This window comes from Typopeltis vanoorti, chromosome 21, assembly GCF_054136105.1.
Source record: "Typopeltis vanoorti isolate ZY-2024b chromosome 21, IOZ_Tvanoo_1.0, whole genome shotgun sequence".
Classification (NCBI taxonomy): Eukaryota; Metazoa; Arthropoda; class Arachnida; order Uropygi; family Thelyphonidae; genus Typopeltis; species Typopeltis vanoorti.
The window spans coordinates 88,098,098-88,114,096 of NC_143569.1; the positions used below are offsets into that span (position 1 = coordinate 88,098,098).

The following is a 15,999-nucleotide window of genomic DNA, read 5'->3' on the forward strand; positions in this document are numbered from 1 at the left end:
ACATAAATCAGGAGCCACTTTTATTGACCTAACATCAGCTTATGACACGGTCTGGATCAGGGGCCTCCTCCTAAAACTAGGAAATATAAGATGCAAAAAAACCTTCCAGCTTTTTGAATCCATTCTTTCCAACAGAAAGATCCAGGTCCATATTGATGGAAAAAAGAGCAGGCCCAGATTTCTTCACAATGGTCTCCCACAGGGCTCTGTGTTATCCCCTTTACTCTTTAACATTCACGTGTACGACTTACCACATACCAGCTCAAGCAAGTATATGTACGCTGACGACCTAGTGATCCGACATCAATCAACATCCTTTGCCAACCTGGAATCAACCTTGAACACAGACCTGAACATCCTGGAAAAGTACTTCAAGCAGTGGTACTTGAAGCCAAATCTAACAAAAACTGTGTCCACAGTATTTCACCTGAACAATGCAGAGCCAAATCGACACCTCGACCTTTCTTTCTGTGGAAAAATGGTAGAACACGAGCCTCACCCGAAATACCTTGGAGTGAGCCTGGACAGAAGTCCAACCTATAAAAAGGCACATCACCGACCTGTCCAACAAAATTAAAACGAGAAACAATATCATTTCAAGGCTTGCTGGAACAACCTGGGATTATGGTGCAGAAGTCCTAAGGTCATCTGCACTAGCCCTCACATTCTCTGCAGCAGAATATTGTGCCCCTGTCTGGGAAAGAAGTGAGCACACTAACATTATAGACACCCAGCTAAACTCTACCATGTTCACAATTAGTGGGACAGTGAGAAGCACCCCCCCCTCTCTCCTGGCTGCCTGTCCTATCTAACATTGCTCCACCAAACATACGGAGAAGACAAGCCTCGATTAAAGAATTTAATAAAGCAACGAGCAACCCACTCCTGCTCCTGCACCAGACTCTCATAAATCCACCTAGTCTTCACCTAAAATCTAGAAAGCCTTTCTGGTCCATGGATGAACTCTCTTCAGCTGCCCTGCCATGTTCTTTGACATGTGGAGAGAATCCAACAATCTTCCAACAAATGGTTTCCTGGTTGAAGATCACTGTGCTCTGCAGCCTGGTTTTGCTCTTCCTAGGAAGATTTGGTCATTAATCAACAGGATCAGAACTAACCAGGGCAGATGTGGCTACCTACTACATAAATGGAGGCTGTTAGACCACCCTTATTGTGACTGTTCTCCCGTGGCTCAGACGATTACTCAAATTGTGAAAGACTGCCCAAGGCGCCAATTTCACGGTGGTGGCTTACAGGACATCCACAAGGTGACAGATGAGGCCTTGGATTAGCTTTCCAGACTGGACATTGACCTGTAGCTCATCTGCATTCCTTTTGCCATAAGAATAAATAAATAAATAAATAAACTTCTCTCTAAACATATAAGAACATAAACAGCTTCTGTTCAACTGAACTCACTGTTCAAGATGATGAGTTGTAGCGGAGTAGTGTGCCTTCTCATGATGAGTCCTTTGACTCATTGTGGAGATATCACGTAATAGTTATAATAATATTCTTATACAGTAAATTATACTAGACAAAAAAAAAAAATCATGTTGTTTTATTTAACAAAAAAATAAGCAAACAAAGTCCTCATGTGAAGTATCTGCTTTCATAAATAAGTAATCTGTCATGAAGATAGTACATGTACAGACTGTTTGACACTGACATTAAGGATTTAAACAAGAATATAATGACTTGTTTTAATGCGTTACAAATCATCTATGTTTTGGAATAGCCACAGCATTCCCCAAGAACTACAATCTCCAGAAAGGTTAAGGAAGTCTGATGATCTGTTATGTGTCAAGAAGCATCAACAGATTTGTTTTTCCTCCCTAACCATTCACACACACACACACACACACACACACACAGCAATGTGATGTTATAAGTTTTTCGACCTTTTGTGTATGTTGTGGCAAAAAAAAAAAAAAAAATATTATATATATATATTATAACACAATATGTTATATGTTGTGTTATTGTGTCAAAATAAAATAATTCTTTTTCTTCCTTTTCCCTCTTTTACCTTGCAGTGTTGAGGGTTTTCTATTCATTTAACTGCAACCGTGCACAACTATGTCTGTAGAGGCATTGAGTTCATCTTGCAAGGCCAGTTTGCCTGCTTACAGGATGAAAAACCCTAGATAAACTGGGCAAAAAAACCCTGCAGTTCATGCCCAAGACCAGCTAACTTGGCTATGTCTGAGAAAGATACTAAGCTCCTCACATCAGCGACGGAAACCTAACCCAGGACACTCTTTTCCAGGCATAGGGTTGCGAACCACGTGGCCACTCGGCTAACCACACGGACCTTATATATATATATATTATGACACAACATACATGCGGTGGTAAAACTTATAACATCGCGTTGCTGTGTGTATAAGAGAAGAATCAGACATTATGCTATGAGAAGTGGTATGAAAGTAATGCCTCGTATTTCCTGCCCCTTCCTTTCCATCTGAGTGCAGAAAAAAGCTTTACACATTACTGAGTGGACATTTAGTATCTAGTTCCACCATAGAGAGTAGCACTGTAATCAGTTAAGTGAGTTCAGCACACAGGTAGTTCAAAATAACGGTGGCTCTAAGCAATGTTGAAGAAATGGAGAAAACACATCTGTCAAGTTCAGCCAACTAGAAACATTAATGAGGTCCTCCTTCTCCATAATGCCCAACTTCACACCAGTTTGTGCACAACGGATGCAAGTGCAACATTTGGCTGAAATGATTGCCACCTCATTCACAGCTGAGATGTGATTCTCACTGACTCCCACCCATTTGGCTGCTCTGAATGATGAACTCCAAGAACACAATTTTGTGGATGATAAGGAGCTGAATCAAGTTGTCTGTGAAGAGTTCTAATGTCATGGTAAAGATTTTTATAGCATCAGCATACAACATCATTTTACTTCTGTCCACCAAACTCTGCAACCCAGATTCCTCCAACTTCTCTCATTAGCCAGCATTCTAGAAACCTGATATTTTTTTAGTCATCTATGGATTCCTCTCTAATGTTTTCACATCATATTGAAAACCAGCTGACCAAATCTGAGCACAATAATCCAGTATGGTGTGACCATTGCTTGTTTTTAATATATGACCATTGTGTGTTTTTAATATAGGAATGACCTACCAACTCCTTGAGTGTTGATGCTAATTTCTTGGCTATGATAATTGGGGCTGTCTATACCTTCCACTATCAGCCAGAGCAGTACATTCTGTTTGTGAATCTTTGGTAAACCATAATTCTCAGTGAATGAGCATAGTGCAGAAGTAAGTTTATAACTGTGTCTTCGGGCCAAGAACAAGAAGTGACTGATTTAAGTAGCATTTCCATTTTCTTTTTTATTCGATTCTTGGTTGGGTTATAGTTAACAAGTTGATAGGTGCTGTTGTCTGAGACTATTAGATTCGTTTTTTCTAAATATGTTGTTCGGTTTAAAATAACTGTGACACTGCCTTTATCAGCTCTAGTGATTACGATGTCTGGATTTAATTTTAGTGATTTCAAAGCTGCCAATTCAGATTTGGTTAGGTTGCTAGTTATTGTTTTTGTATAATTTAAATATAAAATGTTTGAGGTTTCCAAATGCATTTTATCACCTATGGTGGTTGGGAGAAATCTTAAGCTTCTTTCAATAATGGTAAACAAAATCTAGTTTGTTAATCTTCTTGGGTGCCACAGCAAAGCTTAAGCCTTTGCTGAGTAATGAGAATTCATCATTGTTCAGAGCATGGTTAGATAAGGAGATCAAGTGACTGGCCGTTGGTAGCTCAGGTGTTGACAGTTATTCATGACTTATTTTTAAAGGTATTAACAACACCAAACAATTTTATCAAAAGATGTTTTATCAACTGCTTATCTTTTGCTGAATTTCAAATCAGCATCATCAGAGCATAATACAGCTAGTATACGCGACATAGTAAGTGAAGCAATACAACTGTAATAGACAAAAGATCTAAAGTGCTATTTTGGTGCCCTCTAATGTTGTAAAAAAATAAAAAAAAAATAAAAACATTACAGCTATGTGGGAGTTGCTCTTATGATGTCTCCCAAATTTTTGGCAAATTAATGCAACCGTATTTGTTTAGGTTAGGCGAATTCCTTAAGGCCATGGCTGACTCAAAAAATAATCTTTCAGATCTATAACGACTTCTAAATAGCACATTCATTTTCTTCCATCTAATCCTGTGTGAAGGAGTGTCCAATGCATGGTCTGCTAGTCCTGACTTGCCATAGTAATAGTAGCAAATATATTTTTTACATGCTTTCAGGCAGATGTTAACTGATCTTTCTGTTTGTCCATAGTAGGCCAAGTCACAGTCACAAGGAACTTCATACACTCCAGGGTGTGCTAGAGGATGAAGTTTATCCTTAGGTGAGTGGATCAGAGTTGCTAGTTTGAATGTGGTTTGAATGTGAAGGCCATGTTTCACAGTACTTTGGCTATTTTTTCTGATGTATACCTCTGACACAAGGAATAGAAATGGTAATGTTGTGTTCCTGTGTATTAGGGGAGGGAAGGGTAATGGGGTATGGAATATTTTATCTATTTTGTAGGGATTGTAGCCATTGGCCAAGAACATATGGCACAGATATTTGAGTTCTGTGGACAGAACTGTATCATTAGAACAAATGGCTCTGGCTTTGTGTGCAAGTGTTTTTAAAATGCCATACTGTTGGACTGGATGATTATTATTATTATTATTATTACATGACACCTCCAGGGAGTCCAAAGACTCATTGAGGGAGGGCACCTACTCCAGAACTCTCCAGAACACATCATGATGATGTGATTGTTTATGTAAGTATCTTTCCTGTGCATGTTGGCTTTCTGTAAATGGAAAAAGATATGATCCATCTGAAAGGTGGGTGACTGATGTGTCAAGAAATGGTAAACAGTTATTTGATTACTTTTCTACTGTGAAGTGGACTTTAGGGTGTTGGCTGTTTAGATAGGTGACAAATGCATCCAAAGTGTCTTTTCCATGGGGCCAAATGGCAAATACATCATCTGCATAGCGTAACCACACTAGCGGCTTGTATATAGCTGTGGTAACTTCATTTTCAAAGTGTTCCATGTAAAAGTTTGCTAAAGGGAGGGGGGGGACCCATAGCAGTACCATTAATCTGTTTGTAGATTTTTCCTCTCCATGTAAAGAACCTGCATACATAGTAAAATTATTCAATTTACTATGTAGATAACTTTTTTTTTTTTAAACTGACATTTATTTTTATTCCTCTCATGTACATAAACAACCTCCTCTCAACAACTTGAAACAGTGCTTATCCAAATATGTGGAAGCAATCTCATATCCAGCCTATTCCAAAAAATAAGAGGTAGAAGTCTACCATCAAACTACTGACCAATTGCCATCACCTTGGTCCTCTCCAAAATAATGGAGGAAATCATCGATAGCCAACTTCTAGACTACCTAGAGACCTATCAATTAATCAGCGACCATCAGTATGGATTCCACCATTCAAGATCCACTCCTGACCTCTTAGCTTACATCACCCACCACTTGACATGTGCAATAGAAAGACTCAGTGAAACTTGTGCTATCACTCTTATATTTAAGTTTTTTCTAATAAACAAACTGCCATCCTTTGTAATCAAGTCACTAACTCGCCCCGCCTCTGGTCATTCACCGAGTGTCATAGTTGATGGCTTCCTCCCTTTGAGCTTCACCACCAATACGGGAGTAGCTTAGGTCCTATCCAATGTACATAAACAACCTACTCTCAGTCGCCACCAATCCTATCTATAGCTTTGCATATGATAGTACCCTGCACATCCTACTCATTTGACAAACCATGCAGTGAACAGATATACCAAGCATCAGAGATCATCTACAACTAGTGATTTAAATACCTAAAACTTTTCTAAAAACTCTTGATGCTCTCCAGAGGATAGCAATTTGGCTCATAAATGATCCCTCTCTTAATGAGTCACTTCAACCTCAGACACAGACGCAGTATTTCAGCTCAATATTTATTCTACAGGCACTTCAATGGTCATTGCTCCACTAGACTAGTAACCATCATTCCTCCACTTTCTGTTGAACATGTTAATACAAGCATAGCAGCTGCCCAGTATCCCTTTACAGTGCAATTGTAACATACCAAACCTGCTTTTTTTCTTTCTCTTATAGATCCTTCAAATAGTTTGGTTTATTTAGATTTACAGCCAAAACAAGTCAAGATACAAGGCCAGTGTATTATGTAGGTCCTTTGACCCCTCATGTATGTGATCAATATATATATATATATATATATATATATATATATATATATATATTAAAAAAAAATTGATCAATCATTTTCCTTGTTTGCTGGTTTTATTTACACTTCATTTTCAACACCTTTCTTTTACCACAAGTTCAGCTCAGAATATTTTATCATTCCATCCACCTTCTAAAAAAATACAACCAGGTATGTCTTTTTAATTCTTCCTATTCTTGTGCTTTATCTGATCTATTTGAGATCGGCCTTGTGGTCCTCTTTTTCCATTCTTTCCTATCTTGTGCTATTTCTTCAGTTGCTCCACACTCTTCCATGTCTCTTCTCACCACTTCTCTCCATGTCTTTCTCGGTCTACCTCTTCCCATCCACATTCAGATTCATAGTCCTATTCACTTTCAGCTGCTGAACCCCGTTCAACATGACCAAACCATCTTAACCTGTTTTCCCCCATTTTTTCAAATATTGGTACCAATCCCAAATTACCTCTGATAAATTCATTTTTAATTTTATCCTTTCGCATTATTTCACACATCAACCTTAACATTCTCATTTCTACCACATTCATCCACTGCTCATGTATTTTCTTTACAGTCCAACATTCTGATCCATACAATATAGCAGACCTCACAACTGACTTATTCTTTTAATACATACATAGTTTATTTACAATATGATACTATGTGAAAAGAGAAAAGCGATTTATATTAAAATTTAAATGTTGCAAATTATGGTCTTCCAAGTCTCTCTATCTTGAGGTAACTGGTAGATGTCAGATGGAGTTCTGCAGTTCAGCCTACTGATAGTTTCACATATGTTTTGCCAAAATTGTTTGCATGGTCTTCCTCTACTATGTTTGCCATCTTCTGGTTTGTACAGGATGAGGGATTCCAAAAAGGGGCGAGACTTCAGGATGTCTGAGTTGATGCCCAAGCCACCTGAATTGTAGTTTTTTGACCATACTGACAAGTGGTTCTTGCTTAGCCAGATTTAGCACAGCAGAGTTAGTGACAAGGTCCATCCAGGTGTATTTTATATATAGTAAATAAGAGAGATTGGGAAGTTGATAATAGTATTTTTGAAATTAAGAAAATTATGTGGAAGTCTTAGTTAAAGAAATATATTCGAATTTTGTGAATTGTTCACTTAGATATGTTCTGTGTAATTAATTTGCTTATTGGGTCTTTGTGGAACAATTTTATTTTACGATTAAGGCCACAAGTATTACCTAAATCGAAGGTGCCTTGTGAAAGACTGGTTTTTTTTTCAACTTTATGAAGAAACCTTTTCATTTCTCCTCCTGTGCTACATCAGGGTTATGAAGGAGATGGGAAAACTACAGTTACACCACTTTCCTTCATAATGTGATCCATATAGATAATGAATAACAAAGGGGATAATGTACATACATCCTTGTCTCACACCAGATTTAACATTAAACCATCTTCCTGTACCTCCTTCAATTCTAATTGCTGACTTACAACTCAAATAAAAACTAAGTATTGCTTGATATAATGGCCCATTGACACCATATAACTGTAGCATATTGATTAGCTTCTCTCTTGGCACCTTGTCATATGCTTTTTCCAAATCGACAAAACTTAAATACAGATCTTTGTTATATTCCCATGATTTCTCCACTATTTGTCATAAAGTGAAGATCTGATCCTGATAGCCTCTATTTGACCTGAATCCAGCTTGTTCTTCACCAAGGTTTTCCTCCACAATTCTTCTCAACCGCTTCTCAAGTATACTTGCATAAATCTTACCAGGAACACTCAGTAGGGAAATACCTCTGTAATTCTCACATTCAGTTTCATTTCCCTTTTTATATATGGGTACTCTAAGAGCTCTACTCCAATCATCATAGGGAATTCGTTCCTCTCTCCAGGCATTCTGAACTATGCAGTGCAGCCACTGTAAGACTTTTATACCACCATGCTTCAGCATTTATTTACTAATAAGCTTAATATTTTATATTTTATTATATATTTTAATATTTACTCATTTTTACTAATAAGTAAAAATTATAATTACTTAATATTTTACTAATAAGCTGTAATTTTTTATTCAATGCATTTATTCTAAAACTACCAGATTCTACCAGACTCACCTAGCCTATCATTCTAATGATGGATGAAGAATAATAGACTAGCAATTCTATGAGCCTGGAAGACCCATCTTCAGGGCCGTTGAAGGATTAGGTCGCGCCCTGAGGCAAACAGTTAAATATCGCCCCTGATGGATTATAAGACATAACATATAATATATAAGAAAATCTCAAATATTTTTTTTTTTTTTTTTTTTTTTTTACAAGAGAAACATTAATGCGAAAGATTATATAATAATATTAATTAAATGTTTGCTCGATGGAAATATCGCACAATACAACTGTTTATAAGCCCTTCTAAATTTAAATTATAAGCTATGTCTGCCTCTATCGATATAGTTGCTAGACCAATCAATCTTTCTTGGGTCATTACTGTTAACAAATAATTTTTAATCCGTTTAAGCTTGGAAAAACTTCTTTTTGCACTTGTTACGCTAACAGGAATTGTTAGCGTAGCGAAGCCACCTACAGCAATATGGCTGAATGAGCACCCTTATTAAGCCACGCTGTGAGGCAGGCTGCCTCTATGCTACACCCTGTTGACAGTAGTGCCCATCTTCAACCCACATGGCATTCAGATAAAGAATATCAGAAAAACAAGATGGCAGAACCCAAACAAAAGGAAACTGGATTAATGAACAGAGTACAAATTGATATAGCTCAACTTTAAATATTTTTTTATCATTTTTATTTTATTATATATTTTGTATTATAATTTTTTTTTAATGAAAAAAAAAATTTAATTTTACTCTTTCCCTAACCACAGGTCGGGCTAGTATTAACAGTCAACAAACAGTTATACTTTAGCTTAATTATGTGTACTGTGATGCAACTTTATGACTGTGATGACTTTTGGGATCATTTCATGGCTTCCCCCAATTGGATTTAATATTAATAACCTCGATAATGTTTTATCAGACTTCTGTCAAGAGTAATAAACAAGCACCAGTTAGAAAATAAATAAAAGGTCATTTTCTGAGGTTGAAAAGTATTCTCTTCTGCACTATTGATGATTTCAATAATCTTGAGGATGCCTCTAAAATCATCAGAAATCTTAAAGGTATATGCGTAAAAGCACATGCACATGATTGTGTTTGCAACACATATTTGATTAACTAAACAGTTTTATTGACAGTAGGGTTTTACCCTACTGACACTGCAGTGAATATAGTTCTGCTAGTAGTTCATTACTATAGCTGCTGATCTTCCATGTGTTATGGTTCGCAAGGTACTTTGCAGTTGTAAATTATGAAATTGCTAATTATATTGTTGAATTGAATTTGAAGTTGAATTGGATTGGATGAGGCAGGAGATGAAATGGATGCAGAATGAAATTAAGAAAATTTCGGTAAAAACTATTACAACAAATCTTGATGGCATGAAAGAGTTAACGAAAGATGAGCAAGTGACGTTGTATGGTGACTCCATTATTAAAGGTGTGCTGGATGATAGGATGCATAAGGTATGTTTTCCAGGTGGTAAAATGAGTAGAGTGATTGAGGCACTGGATATGAGGCGGGAGCGAACAAAGAGTTGATGGTTTTAATAGGAACGAATGATTTGACATAGGACAAAGAGCACATCAGAATGGATATCAGGAGGTTGCCTAGAAGGATAAAAGAGAATAGTGTGACAGGAAGGGTAGTCAGCACGTTGCCTAGGTATGACTGTCGTGAGATAAAGCGTAGAGCAAGGATTATGAATGATATGCTGGCTGAAATGTGTGAGGAGATGGGAGTACAGTTTGTTAATGTGTGGAATGAGTTTGAGGGACGAAGTGAACTGTATGGAAGTGAGGTACTGCATTTGAGTGGTTATGATGTGAGCCACTTGGAGAGACTGCTGCTGGAAGGTAGAGAAGTGAATAGAGAGAATGAATCAGATCAAGCGGGAAGTGATGTGGAAGAGCAGGAGTAAGACAGGAGAGATTGAAGAGGTGGTTATGAATGAAGAACTAAGTGGTATGAGTATAGTAAATGAGAGAAAGGGTGTGCAAGAGGAGCAGGGAAACGGGGAGGCCCAGGGGTGGACAGGGGTAGACAGCGTGAGAAGGGTGGCTGCTCCAGAAGATATAAAAAGAGAGGGGGAGTGATATTGATGATAGAGAAAGAGTTATGTCCATACAAAGTAGAGATGCAAGAAGGAAATAGTGCAGTAGTTATGAGGCAGTATGGTGTGAGATGGAGGTGAATGGAATCAAATACTTGGTTGGATGTGATGCTGTTATAGACCAGGTAATGTGGATGGTGGTGATAATGAAATGTATAATCAAATTAGCCAAGCAAATAAGAAAAGGGTGATCATAATGGGCAATTTTAATTATGGCAATATAGACTGGAATAATGAGATAGCAACTGGAAATAAAGAAAACGAGTTTCTTGAGTTTTTGAGGGATAACTACCTCAGACCGTAGGTAACAGAGGGCACACGAGGATTGAGGGTCTTGGATTTGGTCATCTCATCAGAGGATGCAATTATAAATGAGGTGTCAAATCATCCACCAACTGGTGAGAGTGACCATGAAGTGATTACTTAAGTGGTTGCCAGCAGTGCGAGGACCTCTGTGAGAAAAGAGTATATGTGCAACTACAAGGAGGGGGGTGACAGTTTGCAGGTGTAGCATGGAATGAGGAGTTAGCTGGAAAAGAGATCAATCCAGCTTGGGAGATTTTCAAAAACTATCTAGTAGATGCAATGTCTAAATGTATACCATGGGGGTGAGAAGGTTAAATAAGGTAGGTGTGAAATGGATGAATAAAGAGATTAAGCATGCGATACAAAGAAAAAGGGTATTGTGGAAGCAGCATAAGTGGAAATAACCAATTCCATGAGGTCTACAAAGACCAGGCAAGGAGGGTGACTTGGTTGGTGAAGGTAGCTAAAGAGAGGTATGAACAGCAGTTAGCAAAAGATGCCAAAAGAATCCTAAGGAGTTCTTTCGATACGTAACCAGCAAAAGAAAGAATGATTATGGAAGGATGACATTGAATGGAGAAAATGGCATAAAGACAGCTGTTGCAGAATGTGTGGTGGAGATACTTAATGAGCAGTTCATAAAGGTCATTCAATCTTGTGAATGTGACTTCATGGAGAGATTGAGAGCAGTTGATGATGGGGAGGAGAGATTGACTAACTGAGCTAGAGGTGTATGGAGAGTTGAGTAAACTAAATGTTAATAAGGCTGTGGAACTTGATAATATATTACCATGTATTCTGAACGACTGTGCCAGAGAATTGACACCAGCCTTGACATATTTTTTTAATACAAGTCTTGCACTCGGTCAAGTTCCTAAGGAATGGAAGAAGGCAAGATTGTGCCACTTCATAAAGGAGGTGATCGAACTCAAGCATCAAACTATAGGCCTATCTGTGTGTCAGGTGTTGTGGCTAAGTTGTTGGAGAAGTTTGTGAGAACTAGGATACAGAGTTGGGTCGACAACAATGGTATAATCTTTGATGGATTTGCTAAAGGGAGGTCATGTTTTAGTAATCTACTTACTTATTACAATAAAGTGACTGTTTCCTTGGACAGAGGAGAAGGATACATGGTAATATACTTGAATTTTGCAAAGGCTTTTGATAGAGTACCTCATGATAAGTTGACAGTCAAACGAGAGCAGATGGGTTTGGATATTAGATAGTGCATTGGATTGGAGACTGGATATCTGATAGGTATCAACAAGTTGTGTATTGGGGAAGCGATATCCAGGAAAAGGAAAGTCACTAGTGGAGTGCCTCAGGGGTCTGTTTTAGGGCCATTACTGTTTAACTTGTATATTAATGATATTGGTGAAGATTTGGATGGAGATATTCAGTTGTTTGCAGATGATGCAAAGTTGGTACGAACCATGAAGAGTAGTGAAGATGTTGTGGCCTTACAAGAAGACTTGAATAAATTGAGTGAATGGGCATGGAAATGGGGATGCGAGTTCAATGTTACAAAATGTAAGGTTTTAAAATTTGGAAAACAAAGATGGGATGCAGAATTTATACTTGGTGAGGATATACTTGATGGAGGAAATAAGAGATCTGGCGGTGATAGTGGATAAGGATCTGAAATTTAGGGGACACATTGCCAAAATTGTGAAGACAACACTGATGTGTAGAAGTAGAGAGATTCTTGTTCCATTGTATAAGGCTTTGATTAGGCCACACATGAACTATTGTGCCCAGATTTGGTCACCTGGTTTTCAGAAGGATGAAGAGATGCTGGAAAGGGTTCAAAGATGACTGACTAAGGTAGTTTCTGACCTCTGGAATGTTGAGTATGAGGAAAGATTGAGAAGATGCAATCTGCAGAGTCTGGTGGACAGGAGGAGGGGAGATATGATAGTTACCTACAAGTTGGTAAGGGGTTGTTATAGGATCAATGCTGTAGAAGTTCTACAGAAAATAGTGGGAGATCGGGGGAGAACCAGAGGTCATCCCTGGAAACTGTATAAAGAAGGTGTGAGTAGGGGAGTGAGAGGCAGGTTTTTTCGTGCAAGTTGTGAATGATCGGAATGCCTTGCCTGAGAGTGTGGTGTCTGCAAGGAGTTTGAGTGTATTTAAGACATGGTATGATGAGCTGTGTGAATGTGATAAAAGGACCTCCCAGATGAGTCTTTGACTACATGAGGTCTCGGGGGTAATAATAATAATATCGAATAAAGTGTCGCATTTATGTGCATATTGCGGTCACTGCAAGTCTTGAAGATATTTTTGCATAAAGATAATTTGCAGGATTTGTGAGGAGGGGAAAAAAGAAAGAAAAAAATAACTGACATCTTCATTCATGTGCCATGTAGTTCTGATTTTTTCCTAATTTTGCAGAGACTTCACCATGTTTCCCTGGCTGAATCAATGTTTACATCAGATTATACAGGGTGTTCGGGATAAATTTGACATATTTATAATTAATTATATTTTTCCGTAAGTTACATGTATTAACACACACTTCTCTTCATTTAAAAGTTTGGACCCTTCTTCATTCATATACAAGATGTCAGAAAGGATGGATAGCTGGAACCCACCTGAATCATGGAAGAGAATAACTTGTATCATGATGATTCGTGCCCGCCATCAAAATAAGGATATTACGACTGCTGCCCAATGCTCCCTGAATACAGTAAAAACAATCAGGCATGAACTAGAGACTTGCAATGGTGACTACGAGGATGTAGCAAGAAGAAAGATCCCTAGCAGACGATCTGATTGCGTTCGTACAGCAGAATTCCTCGCAAATCTGCAGGAACAGGTGTTGAAGAACCCTGGCATTGGAATTCGGGCTTTGTTCGTGGAGTTGCTAACTGTAGTCAAGCCCTGGATAACAAGGGTAGCCAATGGTAGGCCATATGTATGGCAGCAGGATTCGGCCCCTTGCCACACCTCTGGGAAAAGTCAAAAATGGTTGTCTGAAAATTTCTACGACTTCACCAGTCCAAATGTTTGGCCTCCAAACTCCCCAGACCTTAACCCCATGGATTATTTTGTATGGGGCGCAGTTGAAAAAGACACCAATCGCACTTCCAGTAATACAAAAGCCCAGTTAATGGATAAAATTAAAACAGTTTTTGCGCCCTTCCCAGGGAGACTGTAGCATCAGCTTGTTCGAGGTTCCGAAGCAGAATTGAAGCTGTGATCGATGCTAATGGTGGTTATTTTGAGTAAATCTTGTTGATAGTATTGTAATTAACTCTGCCTGTAATTTTTTTTGTCAATTCATTAAATTTAATAGATACAAAGAAGATTTTCTTTTTCCTTACGAAACTGTCAAATTTATCCCGAACACCCTGTATCTCTGGATTTCTAAGAATTGCTTCTTGTTTCACTTTTCCTTCTATAATATCTTTGAATATTTCAGTTCATCTCTGAAAACTGCTTGATTGATTCTTCCTTTTAAGGTTACATAGTGATCAGCATTCATATTTATGAATTTAGGGACACAAAACACAAGTGTTCAAATGATTATTTTACTTATTATTAATAAAATAACACTTGACGTTTCGACCCCTGTATTGAGATCATCATCAGAAAGATACACGTGTATAGGAAACCAAGCTACATGCTCTTGCACTCTATAAAGGTAAATTAAATCTACGCTGTTAATTGATCTTTTTCTTAGCTTGACCTCTAGTGATAAAAAATAAATAAATGAAAACAAAAAAAAAATAAAAAAATTATTTAAATTAAGGTATATTAAATCCCACATTGTTTTAAAACCAAATAAGAAACTCAGAGATTGGAAACAGAGAGTTTCATGCCGATATAGAAAACTATAAAGTATCGGCGACACTAGCGTTAGCCAATGCAAGTGACCCTAGTACATAGTACAATACTGGACAACTCGTAGAAAAGGTGGTGAAGTTCTGATCGCTATTCTTAGGTATTTTCCATAATGTAAAAACACATTTCCTAGGAAATGTATGCTGTTATTACATTATGGTGGAAGGTCATTACCCAGACCGGTTTCAGCCTTTTTTGAGGCTTCATCAGTGAGTAGCTAGACCAAATTGATACCAAAGTGTATAGCGAAAAGAACTTATATACTCTGCTGTATGAGTTTCCAAACAGGTGCAACCATTAAGTTACTTAAATATAAAGAGCTAATAAGCTTCATTTCGGTGATATAAACATTATTTAAATTAAGGGAATACTAAATCCCACATTGTTTTAAAACCGAATAAGAAACTCAAAGATTAGAAACAGAGAGTTTCATGCCGATATAGAAAACTATAAAGTATCGGTGACACTAGCGTTAGCCAATGCAAAAATTAATGCAATAAATTAATGCAAATAAATTAATGCAAAAAAATGCAATGCAATAAAAAAAATTAATAAATAAAATAAATAAAAAACTATAATAAACTCTGCCAAAGTCCTCCTGTACTAAGATTCTTCTGGATTTGTACAGTTCAGATTGTTATACTACAATTTTCTTCTGGACTTGTACAGTTCAAGCTGCTATTGAATGTTAAGAAGAAAAAAAAAAAACATTTCACCAAGTCTTCTTGTATTGAGATTTTTCTTTGGCTTGTTCTGGTTGCTATAAAGGTTGCAAATAGGTCCTCCACATTCTTGAAATGGTTAAACCATCATTTTTGTTCAGATTTGAATTGTGTTTGAGCATTTCATATGATTCTTTAACTTTCCTCTCGAACCAAGTTTTGGTATGGTGTAGGGACTTGGTATCTTTCCAATCAATTCTGTGGTATGTTTGGAGCGCATGGTCAGAAAGGCAGGTTTTTTCCAAAATGGAGGTAATTAACACGTCATTTGTGTTTGTTATTCCTAATTGGGATGGTTCACCCTGTTTTCCCCCCTATGTATAGTAGGTTACATGTGCATTGTATTTTGTAAACCCCTGGGTGGGCTAGGTGTGGAAGAGGATCTTTGAAAGAACTGAGTAGGTGTCTTAATTTTGTCGGGGGTTTAAAGGTGGTTTTGATGTTGTATTTGTGTAGTGTTTTGTCTATTTTTTCAGAAATGCCTCTAACATAAGGTATGGAAATACCTTACTTGAAAATTTTTTTTGTTTTTAGTGGTATCTCTGTGGAGGAGCTTGTGAATAGTTTTTTTACTGTATCCATTTTTTATAAATGTTTTGTTGATGATCTCGTATTCCTGGTTTGGAGCTTGTTCATCTGAACAAATAGTTTGAG

The 15,999-nt window shown here is 37.5% G+C and overlaps 1 protein-coding gene across 7 annotated transcripts in view; it reads right to left on the minus strand.

Annotated features, from left to right (window-relative positions):
- Positions 1-15,999, minus strand: part of LOC150095089 (spectrin beta chain-like) — a 577,773-nt gene that overhangs the window by 110,781 nt on the left and 450,993 nt on the right. The window lies entirely within an intron of this gene.